This window comes from Lactuca virosa, chromosome 9 (genome assembly GCF_052849685.1).
Source record: "Lactuca virosa cultivar CGN04683 chromosome 9, Lactuca_virosa_CGN04683_v6, whole genome shotgun sequence".
Classification (NCBI taxonomy): domain Eukaryota; kingdom Viridiplantae; phylum Streptophyta; class Magnoliopsida; order Asterales; family Asteraceae; genus Lactuca; species Lactuca virosa.
This window is the reverse complement of record NC_136434.1, coordinates 234,112,309-234,134,335: the sequence shown is the minus strand read 5'-3', so window position 1 is coordinate 234,134,335 and position 22,027 is coordinate 234,112,309. Positions and strand designations below refer to the sequence as shown.

The 22,027-nt window shown below is 40.3% G+C and overlaps 1 pseudogene; it reads right to left on the bottom strand.

The window, feature by feature from the left end:
- Positions 1-16,404: 16,404 nt before the first annotated feature.
- On the bottom strand, positions 16,405-16,713 carry LOC145140399 (secreted RxLR effector protein 161 pseudogene; annotated as a pseudogene).
- Between the last annotated feature and the right edge of the window lie 5,314 nt (positions 16,714-22,027).

The following is a 22,027-nucleotide window of genomic DNA, read 5'->3' as shown; positions in this document are numbered from 1 at the left end:
TGGACTCGGCGAGTCTGCTATTCAGACAGCAACAAACTTCGATTTTTCAGCCAATTTTGCAAGTATAACAAGAAAACAAGCCTAGGCTCTGATACCACTGTTGGGTTTTGAGCATTCTAACACTCCTAAGTGTACATGCAACCCTAAATACCTTGGATCTATGTTTTCTCTATTATACATGCAAATATGAATACTCCAAGGTATTACCCTAACTAGCATACAAAACATTGATTCATATGTAATATAGCAAGTTAAAAGACATACCTTTTGATGTATCTTGATTCCATGAAGCTTAAGAGCCTAGTGCCCCAAGTGTGACACCTCAAATGGTTCACACAACATCAAATGCACTTAGAATAACTTAGAGAGAAATAAACACCTTTATGAAATTGGCTAGCCCTCACCATTCCTTCATAGTCTCTCATGGTCGCCGATTTTGGGAAGAATAAGATGCTTATATAGTGTGTCACAATTAGTGTTACACCATGTAAACCCTAATTGTCATGGACTTTCATTTCCATGATCCATGGGTACAAAAACACCATGGAGCATCCTATGGGTTTTAGCCCAACTTGATAATCCATGGAGCATTAGCCCACTATACAAGTATGGATGATTTACACAATCAACCCATATATTTAATTAGTCTCCTTTTGATCACTTAATTAATTCCAAATTAATTCTTGATAAATACTAATTAAATAATCTTATTAATATATTAGAACTTATAATATATTAGTAAACCTTAAGTGTTATTTCTCTCATTTTATTCTATCCAAATGCATGATGCCATGCAACCCAAATGGACCATTCCAATCGGGTCAAGTACATACCAAATATAGTTATGGACTTAGACACTAATCCAACAAAGGCATCATTGTCATGTTCAAGATGCTTCAAACATAATACTAGGAATAGTGATTCCTGACTTCCAGGAAGTCTTGGATAATTTAGTTATATATCTGATGATATAACAAGTTAAGCAATATTCCAATAAATAAAGTGATATTTGTTTTAAACGTTTTCAAACAATGGAATAATGCAAGACAGAAAATAGTCACTTTGTGTGATCTAAGAAGCCTATGTTTTATGGACTAAACATATTTAAGCCCATGAAATCCAAGAATGACCACATAGATGGATCTTGTTTTATTTGTAGAGAATTTGGATACCAGAAGAGAAACTGCTTCTCTTATTTGAAAAAAATGTTTATAAGAGACTAGTAGTTCATGTATCTACAAGATAGAACTTGTACTTTTCATATAACTCTGAAGTACTTGGTATTGAAATGTTAATCTAATATTCGTAACTTGCTTGTAGATATTTATATAAGAATAACTAGTTGAACACAACCAAGTTGGAACTACACTCTCGGAGTTTAGTTCATTATTTATGCTTAGAGCATAAATTACTTGTAATATAAAAAATGTCTGTTTTGGAACATGTATAATTTAAATTTAGCATGTCAATATATATATATATATATATATATATATATATATATATATATATATATATATATATATATATATATATATATATATATATATATATATATATATATATTAGTTGTTTTATTTAAATGTTCGATTATAAAGTAAATATCAATATTTTAATAAATAAAATTAGGTTCTATATGCAAGCACTTTTGACTTAAACTTGTTTTAAATCGAACTTATCTATAACACTATTATCTTTATTATATAAATGAAATATACATATGCCAACTTCAAGAAAGGGATCTTTGATGTCAAATAATGTAGTTTATTTGACATATGTGAATCTTATTTATATATAAAGGATTTCAAATCACATTTTCACTAAACTATAGAGACAATAATTATCAAGGAACTATACACTATGGTGTATGACTTCTTTTCTAATGAATGTCTAAGATTTAATGCAAGATACCAAATCAACTTTATTGACAACTATAGTAGTTATAATTATATTTACATGGCCAAGATATGGCCAAGAGCTTGCCATGTCGTGGGGTGCTCAAATGATCAACTGTTTTGTCCTTAGGTGGCCACGATGTGGCCAAGAGCTTTCCATGTCGTGGGGTTCATTGACCTATTGAACATTGACTTTTGTTGACGTTGACAGATTACTTTTTGACCAGTTTGAATTTGGGTCAAACTTGTAGGAATTGGTTCATTGAAAAAGGTTTCACCTTGTTTTAGCACTAGTCGGTTTGCGGGAGCGATCAACGCATGTAGTGAGTGGGTTCTTGTGTTTCCTTGTGTTTTTGATTCAGGTGAGTTTCCTCACTATAGTATGTATTACAATGTATGTCCTTGTATGTTAGGATATAGGAGTAGTGGTGTGCTGGTTAGAGTACCAGTAGGTTATGATCGTCTAGTAGAGTGCCCTAAAGTTTGTATGTAGTCACGTAGGATAGCCTGAGAACTCTTGATCTAGGCTTTCTTTCATGTTCCTTATTTGGTTGTGGCTCTAGAGTGGGATCTCCTGTTCGAATGTCTATCTCACCTCTGGTTAGATATAGCTATGAATTCATTAGAGATCTGCTAGTAGTGGCTTAGTGTATTGTATGAGGCCTAGTATGCGGTGGAAAGATGTTAGACATGTAGACTAGGGTAGATAGTTTTCTATGCTTATATGTTTACTTGATTGCTTGTTTGTTTCATATGTCGACATACTGTGGTGGGGTGGGTTGAGGCGATCCTGCTTTGTGCTGAGGGCCAACATACTCGGGCGAGCCAGCGGTGTGTTGTAGGACTGTGGTGGGTCTGTTGTATGTTGAGAGAGAGAGAGAGGATTCCAGGTAATTTAGGCCTTACCAAGTGGGCCATCCATATTGTAGGCTCAAGAGTTATCTAGGCATGTTGTAGGGCTTGCGACGCGGGATAGACAAACTAAAGGCTCGTGTTTGTGAAAGCATTATATGTATATTGTGGTGTGTGGTATTTTTGGGGAACTCACTAATCATTGGATTAAATTTGTGGATGAAATATTTTTCCAGGTACAATAGGTGATCGTGGGAAGGCAAAGGCGTGACTGTACACATTCATCAACAGCCATAGAGATTCCGTTTTTATTATATTACTCTGATTTTTAAACAAATTTCTTTTGGAACAAATGGTATTTTTAATTGGGATTTTATAAATGTGAAGTTTTACCTAAATTCACAATGAAAATTTTGTTATGAAAATGGGATGTTACAAGTTGGTATTAGAGCCCTAGTTTGAGGGATTTGGAGGAACACTTGTGTGAATCCAAACTCAAACTAGGATTTGAAAATTTTTACAAAATGCTTTTGAAAAATAAATTTTAATAAAACGGTTAAGTCACGGACATGGGCTTGGTCTCTTGCAATATTCTTGTTTGATTGTTGGCTTGGGATTGTGAACATGGATTTCTCACTCGTCCTCAGTTTTACAAAGAGATACGATGTGTACAGTCAACCAGAGCCCAAAAAGGAAAGTTATTCCCAAAAAAACCCTACTTGTTATGTATGTTGAATTTGAACTTGTTGATATATGAATTTGTTAGGAAGTAAACCGGATAACTAGCAAAACCAAAAGCACACAAGACACAATATTTATGTGGTTCGGTCAAGGTGACCTACGTCCACCGGCAGGAGGGGAGTATTCTTTATTTCAGAGCTCTCAACACAGGGGTTACAAGTACAATTACACAGATATTCGCCTACCACTCTAGAATTCAAGATACAAAAAATGACCTAGCATGCATCCCTATTTATACTTGAGGGATCAGACCTAAATACCCTAATGGGCCAAGCCCATTGGCCCATAGGCCCATGAAGGCTGTCAACCAATCACAATCCGCCATGCAGCATCTTCTGGAACATTCTTCATCATTATCATCTTCTATGCATACTTTGATCAACATAGCACAACAAAGGAATTAATATGGTGCATCATGTACCAAGATGGTCCATGATGGCACAACAACTTCTTCATGGCTCAACGGCAACCCTAGTTGGCGCAACAGGGATGTAAATGGTACAAGAGCATAAAGTATGGCGCACAACATCAATCTTGGAGTAACAGCATCACCATGAGCAACAGGCACATGCATGGCTCAACAAGGTCGTGCATGGCTCAACAAGAAAACAAGATGGGTCAAGAGGAGAACAAGATGGCTCAAGAGCATCAATTTTGGCCAATATCTTCATCATGTGGATCAACAAGGACCCCTTGTTGATCAAAACCTCTTCCAAGTGATCCAAACTCCTTCTAGGTGCTCCAAACCCCCTTGTACACGATCCATTCCTTTGACACTTGATCAATTCCTTTGTCTGATGATACATTCCTCTCTTAGAAGATCCGTTCCTTTGTCACATGCTCCATGAACCCCAAGTTCTCCATTGAGGTCCAAGTGCTCCAAATGCTTCATGAACACGATCCAAATGCACCGAATGCTCGAGTCACATTTAACAATCTCCACCTTGACTTTAGCATCCTCTGAACTCGACCTCGAACAAGAACTTCCTCTCCCTTCCTGCCATTTGTCTTCGAAGGGACCTACCTCCTGCGAACACCAACCAAGTCCAAGCAAAGCTTGAAGTTCTATGTGGGCAACGACTTTGTCAACATATCTGATGTGTTGACCTTAGTATCAATCTTCAGTATTGAAAACTTGTCTCCTTCCAAAATACCCCGAATGAAATTCAGCCTGACATCAATGTGCTTCGTCTTCTCATGATACACAGGATTCTTTGCAAGACTCAAAGCACTTTGACTGTCACAATACAAGACATGTTTCTCCACCTTCAGACCAAGACTCTGAATAAGCCCTTGCAACCATGTCATGTACTCGGATTCAGTTGTAGACAAAGCAACGGTATCTTGTAACGTTGACTTCCAACTTATGTGTCACACCCCAAAACCGAGAACAGCGGAATACGTTCTGGGGTGGAGGACGTCATGTACAGTATCATAACAAAGCATAATAGTAAAGACAAGCAACAACATCCATTGCATTAAGATAATAATTGTAATACAAACGTGTTCAGTACAAATGTTAGACACCCAAAAATACAATCAAAATAAAGTGGAGTCTTATGTGTGCTCCGTCTTCTCAAAAGCTTCATCCGTACCTGTCTACTGATGACCTGAGAATACAAGTTATTTTGAAAACGTTTATCAGCATAAAGCTGGTGAGTTCATAAGTATTTAGTGTCATTTCCTGTATAAAAATATTCACAATTATTCATTGTAAAAGAATGTTTTGGTGTTCGAATATAGTATGAGCCCTAGAAAACCCTATGTTTTCCAGAAAAAGTAGTCTTCACCAATACCCAATGGTCTGTTTGTTCCTTTGATCATGTACAAGTTTTCCCAGTGGTTATTAGTTTGAAAATATAGCTTTAGACTTTATTCATGTATAGTAATGAGAAAAATGTTTTACCCCAACAGTATCACTGTCGGCCATATGTAATGAAATGCAGACTCCAGGTAGTATTAAATGTACAATACTCCCCAGGGAGTCTGTTGCCTTTAATTCTTAAAGTATTAATTAAAGGTTTGAATGTGAACTCGTACGTAACCATGCTGATTGACGATCGAATCCCTTTGACCCTCCGAGTCATATGTAGATGTGACATTTTGTCACCCCTGGGCCTAGACGGCTCGGACTGTAGCTAGCAGTCGGGATGTGGGAGTGCCTGTCCCGTATAGATCTATACACATAATGCCCGCTCTCCCTCCAGGAGACTCTGGTTACGCGGTGATCGCACAAAGATGTGTCCTATCGAAAAATAGTATGTCACATTCTATTTTAGTAAGTTCTCTTGTATAGTATGTATTGTTCTCTTTGTATAGCATATAGTGTTCTCTTTGTATAGTATGTAATGTTCTCTTTGTATAGTATATAGTGTTCTCTTGTATAGTACATAGCATATATTGACTCACAACAGAACTGACTCTGGTAGTTGTCATGGCAATAGTAGCATTGAGTAGTATCCCTTAACTATACCTATTATAGTTAAATAGTACTGTTGGTTGCATGTCTTTGATATCCAAAGGCATTGAACTGATATGAAAACTTTTATATCTGACACAAATATATAAGATATATAACTAAGAATTCAACGAGAGTCGGACTAATAACAAAATACCCTAAGCCCACAATCAAACAAGAACAGGAAGTAAGGTGAGTTATTAGTCCTAAGTCCTTCGGGTCTTACTTATATAAATATATTGGTGTAGATATGGTTTGAGAATAAAAATTTGTTGAAACGAATTTTGGAAAATAGTTTTATAGTGATTTAACACGAAAATGAATTTGGTAAGCATTTGAAAACAATTTAATTGGCAATATAGTTGAAAATATAGAAAATCTCTTTTTGGTGGTAAAAACAGTTAACAGTGTAGAAAATCCTTTTGGTTGCAAGTTATAGTTCACATGCGATTGTTACTATAACTTATTTGGTTCAACTTGTATTCCCCCCCATAAAACAGTTAAAAACATTTAAAAAGGTTCATTTAGGGGTATGAACTCACCTGTAGTGAGTGAAGTGGATGGAAACGCCGGGTAGGATGCTAGGTGTCAAGTGAGGACTTGAACACACACACGGATCCTATGTAACATGTAGTGATGTATAAAGTATCTAATTAGTTGTGTAATCACTAATTAAGGGAGTAAAGGCACTTCAATGTATGAAAACACTTGGTTTCAAGTGTTAGGAGTGCTAAAGGTTGCATCTAAGGAGTGTATGGCCTCACTATGGAGTTTACACTTCACTTGGCCACACTTAAGTGTGTTTACGGTTGGGAGACCATTTCCCCCATGAGTTTACGGCCGTAAACTCATGGAAATGGTGAGTTTGTGTGTCTAAAGGTCTCATGTATCACAAGGAAGGCTTCTTGGATCAATTCAAAGGCTTGGGAAGTGATTAGGATTCAAATGGGTACTCCCTTGGAGTTTACGGTCCTTGGACCACTCCTTGGGAGTTTACGGTTGTAAACTCTAGGTTTTACGGCCGTAAACCCTTGACCACTTCAACCATTTCATGTTTTAGGGTCCTAAGCTCATCTACACTAGTTTCTAGTTCATCAAACAAGCTAAGGAAGTGTTTAGGGGCATCAAAACACCATTTGAGGTGTTTACGGTTTTTGGGTTTACGGTTCTTGAATGTTCAAGAACCGTAAACTCAAGTTTATGGCTAAAAAGTCACGATCTTGGGTTCCTTAGTCCATGCATGTAAGTATCTAAGCTATATCTAAGCATTAGAGAAGGTTTGGATGTGTTTTTGGGGCTTCTAAACCCCTTTTTGGGAGTTCACGGTTTTGGGAGGCTCCCCAAACCGTAAACACATGCATGTTAAGGCATTTGGATGATTCAAACTTGAGATGGCATGAATACTAAGTTAAACAACAAGTTAGGAAGATTACCTTTGATTTTTGAGCTTGAATGAGGTGATCTTTTGGCCAAACCCGATTTTAGAGAGAGAAAGCTCCAAGGTGGGAAAAAGGCTCTAAAGGTGGACACTCCTCCTTTATATATGGCTGCCTAGTGGGGACCCACCATACACTGTCGGTTAAACGGAGCTAAATGTTTTTACCGGGCAAACTAACCGTAACCCGACTTAGTTGTTTTTATCCCGTTAATAAATATATTATAATAATAATTCAAAAATGAATTATTTAGATAAATATAAGTTAACGGAAAATTTTAATAAAACTAACTTTTATTAACGGAAACGGGTTATAGTGACGGAGTAAATTTCGGGTTGTCACATCATCCCCCCGTTAGAGGGAATTTCGTCCCGAAATTCAGGATTCAAGTAGTTACGTTATTACAACACAACTAAGCAAAGAGATGAGGATAGTTAAGTTTCATTTGATCCTCGCGCTCCCAAGTGAACTCTGGTCCTCGTTTGGCGTTCCAACGAACCTTCACAATCGGGATGCGGCTTTGCTTCGTTCGTTTGACCTCTCGGTCCATGATCTCCACAGGTTCTTCCACGAAGTTGAGGCTCTCATTGATCTCGATTTCATCGAGTGGAATTATAAGAGTCTCTTCGGATAGGCACTTTTTCAAGTTCGAGACGTGGAAGGTAGGATGCACATTACTAAGTTCGCGGGGTAAATTGAGTTTGTAAGCTACAGGGCCGATTCTAGCGAGAATCTCAAAAGGCCCTATGTATCTTGGATTCAGCTTTCCGCGCTTTCCGAAGCGTATCAAGCCTTTCCAGGGTGAGACTTTCAAAAGGACTCGGTCTCCCACCTGGAATTCCAAGGGTTTCCTCCGTTTGTCTGCGTAGCTTTTCTGTCGGTCTCTTGAGGCTTTAAGTCGTGCTCAGATTTGTACGATCTTTTCGGTGGTCTCGCGGATGATTTATGGACCGGTGAGAGTGCTGTCAGGAACTCGTCCCTTAGCTAATTGAGTGTCGCCTACCTCGGCCCAGCACAGAGGGGATCTGCACTTCCGGCCGTATAGGGCTTCGAATGGGGCAGCTTTGATGCTTGTGTGATAACTGTTGTTGTAGGAAAACTCGACTAGGGGTAAGTGGGTATCCCACACCTTACCAAAGTCCATCACACAGGCTCGCAGCATATCCTCCAAGGTTTGAATAGTTCTCTCACTTTGTCCATCGGTTTGAGTATGGTATGCTGTGCTCATATCCAGCTTAGTTCCAAGAGCCTTCTGTAGTGACTGCCAGAACCTTGAGGTGAACCTGCTATCCCGATCGGAAATAATGGACACAGGTACACCGTGCAGTCGGACTACCTCTTGGATGTAAATTCGCGTAAGTCTCTCCATTTTGAAATTTTCCTTGATAGGAAGGAAGTGGGCGGATTTGGTTAGCCGGTCGACAATTACCCAAATGGTGTCGTACCCACTCGGAGATTTGGGCAATTTGGTAACGAAATCCATAGTAATTCTCTCCCACTTCCATTCAGGTATCTCTGGCTGTTGGAGAAGACCCGAGGGTTTCTGGTACTCGACCTTGACCTTAGCGCAAGTAAGGCACTTATTCACGAAGGTAGCGATTTCCGCTTTCATGTTAGGCCACCAGTACGATTTCTTGAGATCCAGGTACATCTTATCTGAACCTGGGTGAATGGAATATCGAGTGTTGTGCGCTTCTTTCATGACCAAGTCTCTGAAGCCACCGTGTCGCGGTGTCCAGATCCGGTCCATGAGGTAGTAAGCTCCGTCATCCTTGACTACCAGATTCTTATCCATTCCTCGCAGGGACTCTCCCGCCACATTTTCCGGTTTCAAAGCTTCGAGCTGTGCTCCCTTAATTTGTGCGGGTAGATGCGAATGGATAGTCATGGTTAGGGACTTGACTCTTCGCCCAGAATATTCCTTCCGACTTAGGGCATCTGCTACTACATTGGCCTTACCCGGGTGGTAACGAATTTCACATTCGTAGTCATTGAGTAGCTCGACCCACCGTCGTTGTCTCATGTTGAGCTCCTTCTGGTTGAAGATGTGCTGGAGGCTTTTGTGGTCGGAATAGATGGTGCTCTTTGTACCATACAGATAGTGTCTCCATATATTTAGGGCGAACACGACCGCTCCTAGCTCGAGGTCGTGCGTGGTGTAGTTGACTTCGTGTGTCTTCAGCTGTCTTGAGGCGTAGGCGATGACCTTACCTCGTTGCATCAGAACACAGCCGAGCCCCTGATTGGATGCATCGCAATATACTACGAAGTCTTCTGTCCCTTCGGGGAGGGACAATATCGGCGCGGTGCACAAGGCTCGCTTCAGGGTTCGGAATGCCTTCTCTTGTTTTTCTTCCCAGTCAAAGGCCACGCCTTTCTGGGTCAATGCCGTAAGAGGCTTCGCAATCCGAGAGAAATTCTGAATGAATCTTCGGTAGTAGCCAGCGAGGCCTAGAAATTGGTGAATTTCTGTAGGTGTCTTCGGTGCTGACCAGTTCTCAATAGCTTTAACCTTGGATGGGTCCACGTGGATTCCTTCTTTGGTAACCACATGTCCTAAGAATTCGACTCTTCGGATCCAAAATTCGCACTTTGAGAACTTTGCGTAAAGCTTCTCCGATCGTAGAGTTTCCAGGACCTGTCGCAGATGATTGCTATGCTCTTCCTCACTTCTAGAGTAGATAAGTATATCATCAATGAAGACGATGACGAACTGATCCAAGTAAGGACGGCATACTCTATTCATCAAGTCCATGAAGACAGCGGGCGCATTGGTCAGTCCGAACGGCATCACTACGAACTCGTAGTGCCCGTAACGAGTCTGGAAGGCTGTCTTCGGAACATCCTCCTCGAGCATTCGCAACTGGTGATACCCGGACCTTAGATCAATTTTGGAAAAGTAACTCGCCCCTTGCAGTTGATCAAATAAATCGTCTATACGAGGAAGGGGATAACGGTTCTTGATTGTCAGCTTGTTGAGTTCTCTGTAGTCGATGCACATGCGGAACGATCCGTCTTTCTTCTTTACGAACAAGACTGGTGCTCCCCAGGGTGAGAAGCTTGGTCTTATAAAGCCCTTGTTGAGCAGTTTGTTAAGTTGGCCGGATAGTTCTTGCATCTCAGCAGGCGCTAGACGATAGGGCGATTTAGCTACGGGGGTAGCTCCTAGAATTAAATCGATTCTGAACTCGACTTGACGTTTGGGAGGTAGACCTGGCAGTTCCTCTGGAAAGATGTCAGGGAAGTCGCACACGACGGGGAAATCTTTGAGTTCTTTGGTTTTCCGGCTCGTGTCGACAACGTGTGCAAGGAATGCGCGATATTCCTTGCGCAAGTATTTCTGGGCTTGAATGCTCGAAATGATGCGAAGGCTCGTACTGGGTTTGTCTCCGTAGATCATCAATGTTTCATTGTTGGGCAGGTTCAGACGGATGGCTTTGTCGAAACACAGGATGTCGGTATGATGGAGACTCAACCAGTCCATGCCTATGATGACATCAAAGCTCTTGATCGCTACTGGTATGAGATCGATAGGAAACAAATGATTATCTAGCGTGAGGGTACAACCTATGTAGATTTCGTTAGAACTTTCCGTCTTGCCGTTAGCCATTTCTACGACGAAGGTTTCTTTCAGTGATTGCGGTGATTGTTTTAGTAAGTGTTTAAAGTTTTGATTTACGAAACTTCTTTCTGCCCCACTATCGAATAGAATACAAGCATAAGAGTTATCTAGAAGGAACGTACCCGTGACTACGGTGGGGTCTGCTACAGCCTCATTATGGCCAATAGCAAGTAGTCTACCTGCTCCTCCCGCGTTGCCAGCCTTTGGACAATTTCTTTTGAAATGTCCGACTTTGCCACAGCCATAGCAGGCCTGGCTTGCTCCCGAACTGGGAACTTGGGAAATAGGTTTGGGAGGTGCTCTGCAGAACCGGATGGTGTGGCCCTTCCGGTCCCAATTGGTGCAGTGCATTTCACGGCATGGTCCGTTATGATGGAAGGCGCACTTATCGCACTTGGGTAGATTCCCCGCATATGTTTTGGTGGGTACAGGGGCAGTAGGAGTAGTGGCAGCATGGACAGCCACTATTTGCTGGTTACTGGAAGAGGATTTGACTGATTTACCCTTCTTTCGATCTCCCTGTTTTCTCTTGTTGTCGGAGGCGTGAGTTGGAGCAGTAGTGATGGTTGTAGTTGTTGATGGAGCACGGGGAACTTCATGATCGATAAGCATTTGGGCCAACTCCTTGGCACTTTTGAAGGTCGTTGGTCTTGATGATAGAACGTTCCCACGATACGGAGGCACTAGGCCCCTGATGTATCGCTCAATTTTCTTGGCTTCCGAGGGGATCATGTTAGGGCATAAGGCTACCAGCTCGCAGTACCGGGTTGTGTAAGCTACTATATCGGAACCCTGCATTTTGAGATTCCAGAGTTCCTCCTCCAATTTCTGAATTTCTCCCTTTGGGCAGTACTCTGTCATCATTAGGTCTTTCAGTGTATCCCAACCCATGGCGTTAGCTGCTACCAGGGAGAGGGCTTTGACATGGCCATTCCACCATGTTAGGGCCCTTTGGGTAAGGGTACAAGTAGCAAACTTTATCTTGCTCCCTTCGGGGCAGGAGCACATTTCGAATACTGCTTCGGTTCTTTCGAACCATTGGGTTAGGGCAAGGATTCCCCCGGTCCCGTTGAAATAGGTAGGCTTGCAACTGATGAAATCTTTGTAGGTGCATTCCCGAGCATGGGGGTGGGTTTCACCCTGGCTAGAGTTAGTGCCCATTCCACCTCCACTGGCGCCACCAGAATTGACTTGCGCCAAAGCGGCGGTCACGGCTGCAGTCACGGCTGTTTGGAACAACATCGGGTCGAACTGCGGAGGAACCGGCGGTGTAGGTGGTGGTGGTGGAGCTTGAGTCGCAGGAGTTCTCCTGGTTGGACGCTTGCGAGGCGGCATCCTGTACTGATAGGTTACGAAAACGATGACAATAGTAAGAATCGATTTGTAAACATGATAAGAGTGTTTCTTGGACTAACTCTCTATAGTCTAACAAACAAAGGGAAATGTACTGCTAGGTTAGGGACACCCAAAAGTACAACTTCCCCATCGATTAGATACTGCCAATAATACTGGTATTATTGATGTATAATGAGTTTGGGAAAGAAAATGACCTAGCAGGAGGTCTTACATCAAACCATCAAGGAAAAATGTTGGCAGTTTAGTAGTCTGGCTAGAGTACTTCCAAAGTTAGGAATGTTTACAGGCATGTACTCTATTGACTATAGAAAGAAGGCTATTCCTTAATCAAAAGAGAGGGATGAGTTGGCATCTTTTACTGGCGACGGGGATCCTTTGGGGCAAACCCTAAGATCAGCCAGTTGGCACACAACTCCCTGAAGATGTCGCTCGTGCGTCCTCCGACATGCTCGGAGTTCTATGACTTCCGCTCGGGATGCGGTTATGCCATTTACGCGAGAATGGGGAAAGAAAATTGATAGGCGCGCTAATCTATGATAATTATAAGATGATCGTTATTAGTCGACCCAATATTTGCATAGTGCATACCAATTACATGTAATCGAAGCAGAATAGACCTTCGAATAAGTGACCCTAACTCCAAGCCCACAATCAAACAAGAACAGGAAATGAAGCAAAGGTCACAGATTCTAAGTCTATAACGCCTTAGTCACATGTAACCATGGTGTATCCACTTAGCAACTATTGCCCTACTAGTAACGACCCTTTTTGTTCTCACATATGTTGTAACTAGAATGCAGAATACTCCTATAGTATTCTTGTTCTGATGTTCTTGTAGCAGTATTGATAAGTTTTAGACTTGTTGCAACACCACAACCATTCTTAGGCACATGCTAGCCACTCCTAGGAAAATGTAGTTGATCAGGATACATCCGCCTAGTTTTGGCCATATGTCTCTAAGCCTAACTGTGCTGTTCAACAATCTTAATACTTTTGTTCTGTTCTAGTATGATACTGACCCTTTGTATGAATGAATGTATATATATACTTAGTTAAATATTTTATTATTTAAAAGTATATATTCTTGTTCAGAGTGTTTTAGTCCCGATGTGTTTATAGTTTGTATATCTTTTATGGGTTGATATACTCGATTCACTATAAACAGTGCTCTGATACCAATCTGTCACACCCCAAAACCGAGAACGGCGGAATACGTTCTGGGGTGGAGGACGTCATGTACAGTATCATAACAAAGCATAATAGTAAAGACAAGCAACAACATCCATTGCATTAAGATAATAATTGTAATACAAACGTGTTCAGTACAAATGTTAGACACCCAAAAATACAATCAAAATAAAGTGGAGTCTTATGTGTGCTCCGTCTTCTCAAAAGCTTCATCCGTACCTGTCTACTGATGACCTGAGAATACAAGTTATTTTGAAAACGTTTATCAGCATAAAGCTGGTGAGTTCATAAGTATTTAGTGTCATTTCCTGTATAAAAATATTCACAATTATTCATTGTAAAAGAATGTTTCGGTGTTCGAAAATAGTATGAGCCCTAGAAAACCCTATGTTTTCCAGAAAAAGTAGTCTTCACCAAGACCCAATGGTCTGTTTGTTCCTTTGATCATGTACAAGTTTTCCCAGTAGTTATTAGTTTGAAAATATAGTTTTAGACTTTATTCATGTATAGTAATGAGAAAAATGTTTTACCCCAACAGTATCACTGTCGGCCATATGTAATGAAATGCAGACTCCAGGTAGTATTAAATGTACAATACTCCTTAGGGAGTCTGTTGCCTTTAATTCTTAAAGTATTAATTAAAGGTTTGAATGTGAACTCGTACGTAACCATGCTGATTGACGATCGAATCCCTTTGACCCTCCGAGTCATATGTAGATGTGACATTTTGTCACCCCTGGGCCTAGACGGCTCGGACTGTAGCTAGCAGTCGGGATGTGGGAGTGTCTGTCCCGTATAGATCTATACACATAATGCCCGCTCTCCCTCCAGGAGACTCTGGTTACGCGGTGATAGCACAAAGATGTGTCCTATCGAAAAATAGTATGTCACATTCTATTTTAGTAAGTTCTCTTGTATAGTATGTATTGTTCTCTTTGTATAGCATATAGTGTTCTCTTTGTATAGTATGTAATGTTCTCTTTGTATAGTATATAGTGTTCTCTTGTATAGTACATAGCATATATTGACTCACAACAGAACTGACTCTGGTAGTTGTCATGGCAATAGTAGCATTGAGTAGTATCCCTTAACTATACCTATTATAGTTAAATAGTACTGTTGGTTGCATGTCTTTGATATCCAAAGGCATTGAACTGATATGAAAACTTTTATATCTGACACAAATATATAAGATATATAACTAAGAATTCAACGAGAGTCGGACTAATAACAAAATACCCTAAGCCCACAATCAAACAAGAACAGGAAGTAAGGTGAGTTATTAGTCCTAAGTCCTTCGGGTCTTACTTATATAAATATATTGGTGTAGATATGGTTTGAGAATAAAAACTTGTTTAAACGAATTTTGGAAAATAGTTTTATAGTGATTTAACACGAAAATGAATTTGGTAAGCATTTGAAAACAATTTAATTGGCAATATAGTTGAAAATATAGAAAATCTCTTTTTGGTGGTAAAAACAGTTAACAGTGTAGAAAATCCTTTTGGTTGCAAGTTATAGTTCACATGCGATTGTTACTATAACTTATTTGGTTCAACTTGTATTCCCCCCCATAAAACAGTTAAAAACATTTAAAAAGGTTCATTTAGGGGTATGAACTCACCTGTAGTGAGTGAAGTGGATGGAAACGCCGGGTAGGATGCTAGGTGTCAAGTGAGGACTTGAACACACACACGGATCCTATGTAACATGTAGTGATGTATAAAGTATCTAATTAGTTGTGTAATCACTAATTAAGGGAGTAAAGGCACTTCAATGTATGAAAACACTTGGTTTCAAGTGTTAGGAGTGCTAAAGGTTGCATCTAAGGAGTGTATGGCCTCACTATGGAGTTTACACTTCACTTGGCCACACTTAAGTGTGTTTACGGTTGGGAGACCATTTCCCCCATGAGTTTACGGCCGTAAACTCATGGAAATGGTGAGTTTGTGTGTCTAAAGGTCTCATGTATCACAAGGAAGGCTTCTTGGATCAATTCAAAGGCTTGGGAAGTGATTAGGATTCAAATGGGTACTCCCTTGGAGTTTACGGTCCTTGGACCACTCCTTGGGAGTTTACGGTCGTAAACTCTAGGGTTTACGGCCGTAAACCCTTGACCACTTCAACCATTTCATGTTTTAGGGTCCTAAGCTCATCTACACTAGTTTCTAGTTCATCAAACAAGCTAAGGAAGGGTTTAGGGGCATCAAAACACCATTTAAGGTGTTTACGGTTTTTGGGTTTACGGTTCTTGAATGTTCAAGAACCGTAAACTCAAGTTTATGGCTAAAAAGTCACGATCTTGGGTTCCTTAGTCCATGCATGTAAGTATCTAAGCTATATCTAAGCATTAGAGAAGGTTTGGAAGTGTTTTTGGGGCTTCTAAACCCCTTTTTGGGAGTTCACGGTTTTGGGAGGCTCCCCAAACCGTAAACACATGCATGTTAAGGCATTTGGATGATTCAAACTTGAGATGGCATGAATACTAAGTTAAACAACAAGTTAGGAAGATTACCTTTGATTTTTGAGCTTGAATGAGGTGATCTTTTGGCCAAACCCGATTTTAGAGAGAGAAAGCTCCAAGGTGGGAAAAAGGCTCTAAAGGTGGACACTCCTCCTTTATATATGGCTGCCTAGTGGGGACCCACCATACACTGTCGTTTAAACGGAGCTAAATGTTTTTACCGGGTAAACTAACCGTAACCCGACTTAGTTGTTTTTATCCTGTTAATAAATATATTATAATAATAATTCAAAAACGAATTATTTAGATAAATATAAGTTAACGGAAAATTTTAATAAAACTAACTTTTATTAACGGAAACGGGTTATAGTGACGGAGTAAATTTCGGGTTGTCACATTATGGCACATCCGAATAACGTGAATATGTAGCACGTCCGCGATCTGCGCTTCAACAAGTCACCACCATAATCAGAGTCAGCATATCCCACCAACTCACTCTTCGTATTTGCTCCATACACCAGGAAAGCATCTGTCGTTCCCTTCAAGTATCGCAAGATCCACTTTACAGCTTCCCAATGAGTCTTCCCTAGATTACTCATAAACCTGCTAACCACACTAACTGCATAAGCCAAATCAGGTCTGGTATAGACCATAGCATACATGAGACTTCCAACAGCACTAGAGTAAGGAACCCTGCTCATGTACTTCCTTTCTTGATTAGTAGTGTGTATAGTGCTTGGACCAAGTTTAAAGTGAGCCGCCAAAGGAGTTCCAACTGGCTTGGACTGATCACAGTTGAAGGATTGCAGAACTTTCTCAATGTACTTCTATTGAGAAATACACAACCTCCCTGCTTTTCTATCCTTTTGTATCTCCATCCCACGAATCTTCTTTGCTGCTCCCAAATCCTTCATCTCAAAATCATTCTTCAGGGTTTCCTTCAAGTCATTTATTCCAGCCATGTCTTTGGCTGCGATGAGCATATCATCAACATATAGCAACAGATATATGTAGGAATCTGGTGACAATTCCTTTGAGTAAACATAATTGTCAAGCTGGTTCTGAGTGTAGCCATTCGAGATCATGGAGGAATCAAATCTCTTGTACCATTGTCGTGGAGACTGCTTCAAGCCATACAGGGATTTCTTGAGCAAACATACATGGTCCTTCTTAGCATCAAGGAACCCTTCTGGCTGGGACATATATGTATTCTCTTCTAAATTTCCATGAAGAAAGCACTCACCATGGCCAAAAGAACCTAAGCACTCACCATCAAGCTGTTCAAGCTCCAGATGAGTGAGAAGGGCATGTCAGTTCTAAATTTCACATCAAGCTGTTCAAGCTCCAGATCAAAAGCACTCACCATGGCCAAAAGAACCTAAATTGTCTTGTGCTTCACGACCGGTGAGAACACCTCGTGATAATTAGTTCCTTCTTTCTAAGAGAACCCTTTTTCCACCAACCTTGCCTTGAACCCAGCAGGTTCAACTCCTGGTATCCCTTCCTTCTTCTTAAAGATCCACTTGCATCCCATTGGCTTTGCTCCCTTTGGTAATGGAACAAGATCCCATGTTTCATTCTTCTCTAACGATTGCATTTCTTCATTCATGGCCATCAACCAGTCATTTGCTTCTTTACTCGCCACAGCCTCTTTATACGATTGAGGCTCCTCGGTGTCAATGTCTTCTCCAGTTGCTAAAGTAAAAGCAATGGAGTCAAGTTCACCTAAATTCACACATCCCACATATCTGTCAGGTTGTCGAATAAAGCTCTTCGATCTTCTCCTTGCTATGGATTCAAAACCATCATCTTTCCCAGTATCAACACAACTAGATGAAGATCCCATGTGTTGCTCTTGGGTTTCATCTTGTCCAGGCTGTTCATTGTCGCCTTGCTCTTTGTCACATATCACAACTTTGTCTGGACTTTGAGATGCAAACTCCACCTTCTAGCTAGCACCATGATCTTTGTTCCCTGCTTGACTTGTTTCACATCCTCCCTGGTTACCCATGGCAGATTCATCAAAGGTCACCTCTCTGCTCATGATAATTTTAGGAGTTCTTCCGTCTTCTGTACACCACAGTCGATAACCTTTTACTCGTGTCGCATATCCTAGAAATATGCACTTCATTGCCCTTGGCTCAAGTATACCATCATTCAAATGAGATAATGCGGGGCATCCAAATATACGTAAACCAGAATAGTTAGAGGGTTTCCCAGACCATACCTCTTGAGGAGTCTTCAAGTCTATTGCAGTTGATGGTGATCTGTTCACCAGATAGCATGCAGTGTTAACTGCTTTCGCCCAGAATTGCTTGGATAAGTTAGCAAATATCCCCATGCATCTTGCACGCTGCATGAGTGTTTGGTTCATACGTTCTGCCACTCCATTTTGTTGTGGTGTGTGTCGTACAGTGCGGTGCCTCACTATACCTTCTGCCTTGCAGAAGTTGCCAAATGGAGCATTGCATAACTCCAACCCATTGTCTTTCCTCATAGTCTTGACCTGTTTTCCAGTCCTTTTCTCGACCATGGTCTTCTACTCCTTGAACTTCCCAAACACCTCATCCTTCGTCTTCAGAAAGTACAACCAAACCTTCCTTGAATAGTCATCAATGAACGTCAAGAAGTATGAGGATCCTCCTTGAGACTTCACTGGTGCAAGACCCCACAGATTTGAGTGAACATACTCCACGATTTCCTTGCTTCTGTGTTGACCGGTACCGAACGTCACTTTGCTTTGCTTTCCCTTCACGCAAGCTTCTCAAAACTTTATCTTTCCAGTAGCCTCTCCACCAAGCAGTCCTTGTTTACTTAGAACTGACATGCCCTTCTCACTCATGTGCCCCAACCTACGATGCCACAACTATGTCTTGTCATCACTTTCCTTCAAGGATTGGGAGATAGCCACCGTTCCCATAACCCTACTGCCTTTTAGGATATAGATCCTTCCACGATTCATTTTCCCTTTCATTATAACGAAAGAGCCTTTGGTCACTTTTACCCAGTCGCCTTCACCAGCGTACCTCATCCCATTCTTAGCCATTGTGCCAAGAGAAATTAGATTCTTCCGAAGTTCTGGAACGTACCAACAATCTAACTTCCTGACCATGCCATCATGCATCTTGATCTGCACCGTGCCACAACCTTTGATATTGCTCACCCAATCATCACCCATCTTGACTATGCCATCCCACTCTTTGAAGGAGTCGAACCAGTCACGATTATACGTCATGTGATAGGATGCTCCAGAATCCAAGACCCAAGCATTAGCAGAACTTGATGTACACACAGTCAGTACATCACCATCGTCCCCTTCATCTGAACTTTCCTGAACCATAACAACAGTGTTATTGTTGCTTGGTTCACTCTTGGACTTCCCATTCGTCAGTTTTGGACAATTTCGCTTGAAGTGCCCCTTCTCCTTACAGTTATAACGCTTGGCATTCGATGAACCTTTAGACTTCGATTTTGAACGTGATCTCCCTTTGTATCCCCTTTTCCTCTCTTCTGTCCTTCCTCTCCCTACAAACAAACCGGAACTGGACACCTCCTCTTCACCTGAAACTTTTCTTTTCAGTTCCTTGGACATCAGAGATTCCTTCACATCATTCATAATGATCATTGTCCTACCATAAAGCATGGTATCAACGAAATTGTCATATGAGTTAGTAAGCGAACATAAGAGAATGAGCGCCTGATCTTCATCTTCAATCTTCACATCAACACCTTGTAGATCCAATATGATACGATTGAAGTTATCCAGATGATCTTTCACTTGGGTACTTTCAAACATTTTGAGAGTGTACAACCTTTGCTTCTGATACAACTTGTTCGTCGGTGAGTTGTTCTGGTACTTGTCATAAAGTTTATCCCAGAGCTCAGAAGCAGTTTTTTGGTCCACAACCTCCCTCATTACTTCATCTGTCAAGTACAATTACACAGAGATTCGTCTATCACTCTAGAATTCAATATACAAAAAATGACCTAGCATGCATCCCTATTTATACTTGAGGGATCAGATCTAAAAACCCTAATGGTTCAAGCCCATTGGCCCATAACCCATGAAGGGTGTCAACCAATCACAATCCGCCATGCAGTATCTTCTGGAACATTCTTGAGCATTATCACCTTCTAGGCATACTTAGATCAACATGGCACAACAAACGAATCAATATGGCGCATCATGTACCAAGATGGTCCATGATGGTGCAACAACTTCTTCATGGCTCAACAGCAACCCTAGTTGGCACAACATGGATGTAAATGGTACAAGAGCATCAAGTATGGCGCACAACATCAATCTTGGAGCAACAGCATCACCATGAGCAACAGGCACATGCATGGCTCAACAAGAAAACAAGATGGCTCAATAGGAGAACAAGATGGCTCAAGAGCATCCCTTTTGACTCATATCTTCATCATGTGGCTCAACAAGGACCCTTTGTTGATCCAAACCTCTTCCAAGTGCTCCAAACTCCTTCTAGGTGCTCGAAACCCCCTTGTACACGATTCGTTCCTTTGTCACTTGATCAGTTCCTTTGTCTGATGATCCATTCCTCTCTCAGAAGATCTGTTCCTTTATCACATGCTCCATGAACCCTAAAGTTCTCCATTGAGGCCCAAGTGCTCCAAATTCTTCATGAACACGATCCAAATGCACCAAATGCTCGAGTCACATTTAACAAAATTGTTAGAAATACATGCTAGTGGGTAGGCTATGGATTCCTTCAGGAACTGGCTGATAGTATTGCTTGATTTTTGTGATGACTTATTCCCTAGGGAATTTCTTGTTATATGTTATTTTTGTTAAATTAGGTGTCTAAGCCAATAACTGAATTAGTGTATACTAGAATTATTAGCAAAGTCCTTTTAAGTTGCCCTCAAATATGGTAATTGAATAGGATGACTTTTAGAGAGGGAGAGACTCTGGTTTATTGATAAATTATATTATTAATAAATAGCAATGAATGAATTTATTAATATGTTATGAAGATAATATATTAATTAGAAACAATATTGTATAATTAATAATTAATCAGAAATTAATTATAATTAATTGTAGGATTAAATGTATTAATTAAAATGCTAGGGTCTAACTGTAATTGTTCAATAGTTACGCAAGAGGTTCCAAAACTTTCCTCCCTTAGGGTGGACGGTTTCTGGAGGGAATATTCTAGGGTTTCTAGAATATCCCTTATTGATAATTAGGGAGTAAATAATTACTTAATTTGAGATATTAATATAATATTCAAATTAAGGTAATCTAGGGTGTCTTAATTCAACTATAAATAGACCCTAAGAGCTTCAAATTTCGGACACTTGATCATTCCAAGGGATAGCTGGAATTCTACTTCTCCCCCCTCCTCTCTCTTTAAGCCTCCTTGTTGCTAGGGTTGGGTGTAAACCATTAGAGGCATGAGAATTCTGGTGCTAGCCTCCAAGTGACTACAAGAAGGATTGTGATTGATTATCTATTAGTATAATAAAAGGTATGTAGCTCTAAACCTTTTTGTTATTTTTAAAAATATTAGGGTTCTTGTAGGGTTCTAGATATTCAATTGGTTATTGCATTCATAGATCCTTTAGGTTGCATGTGAACTTAAGGTTTATGTTTTTCTGCTAAAATATGATTTTTGTAACCTATAAAACCCTTCATTTGTATAAGATCCATTGTTTTCAATTGAATATGCATAACAGTTGAATAGATCAAGATAATAGTTTATAGAAATTAAACCCTAAAGGATGCAAATTTCGACTTGGGCTAGGGTTGTTGAAACCCTAGCCTCCACCCTTAATTTCGAAATTACTAGGGCTTCCTTATTTGATAACTATTACTTTTAAAATGTTATTGGATAACCCTTTATACATTGATTTTCGAAAATTTAGATGGAAAGGGATTAGGATTAAATTTAAATTATTTGACTAATAGTTAATGGTAAATAATTATTTATTCCTCATAAGATTTAAATTAATTTAATTAATTGTTAAGTAAAGGATAAAGAATAAATCTTA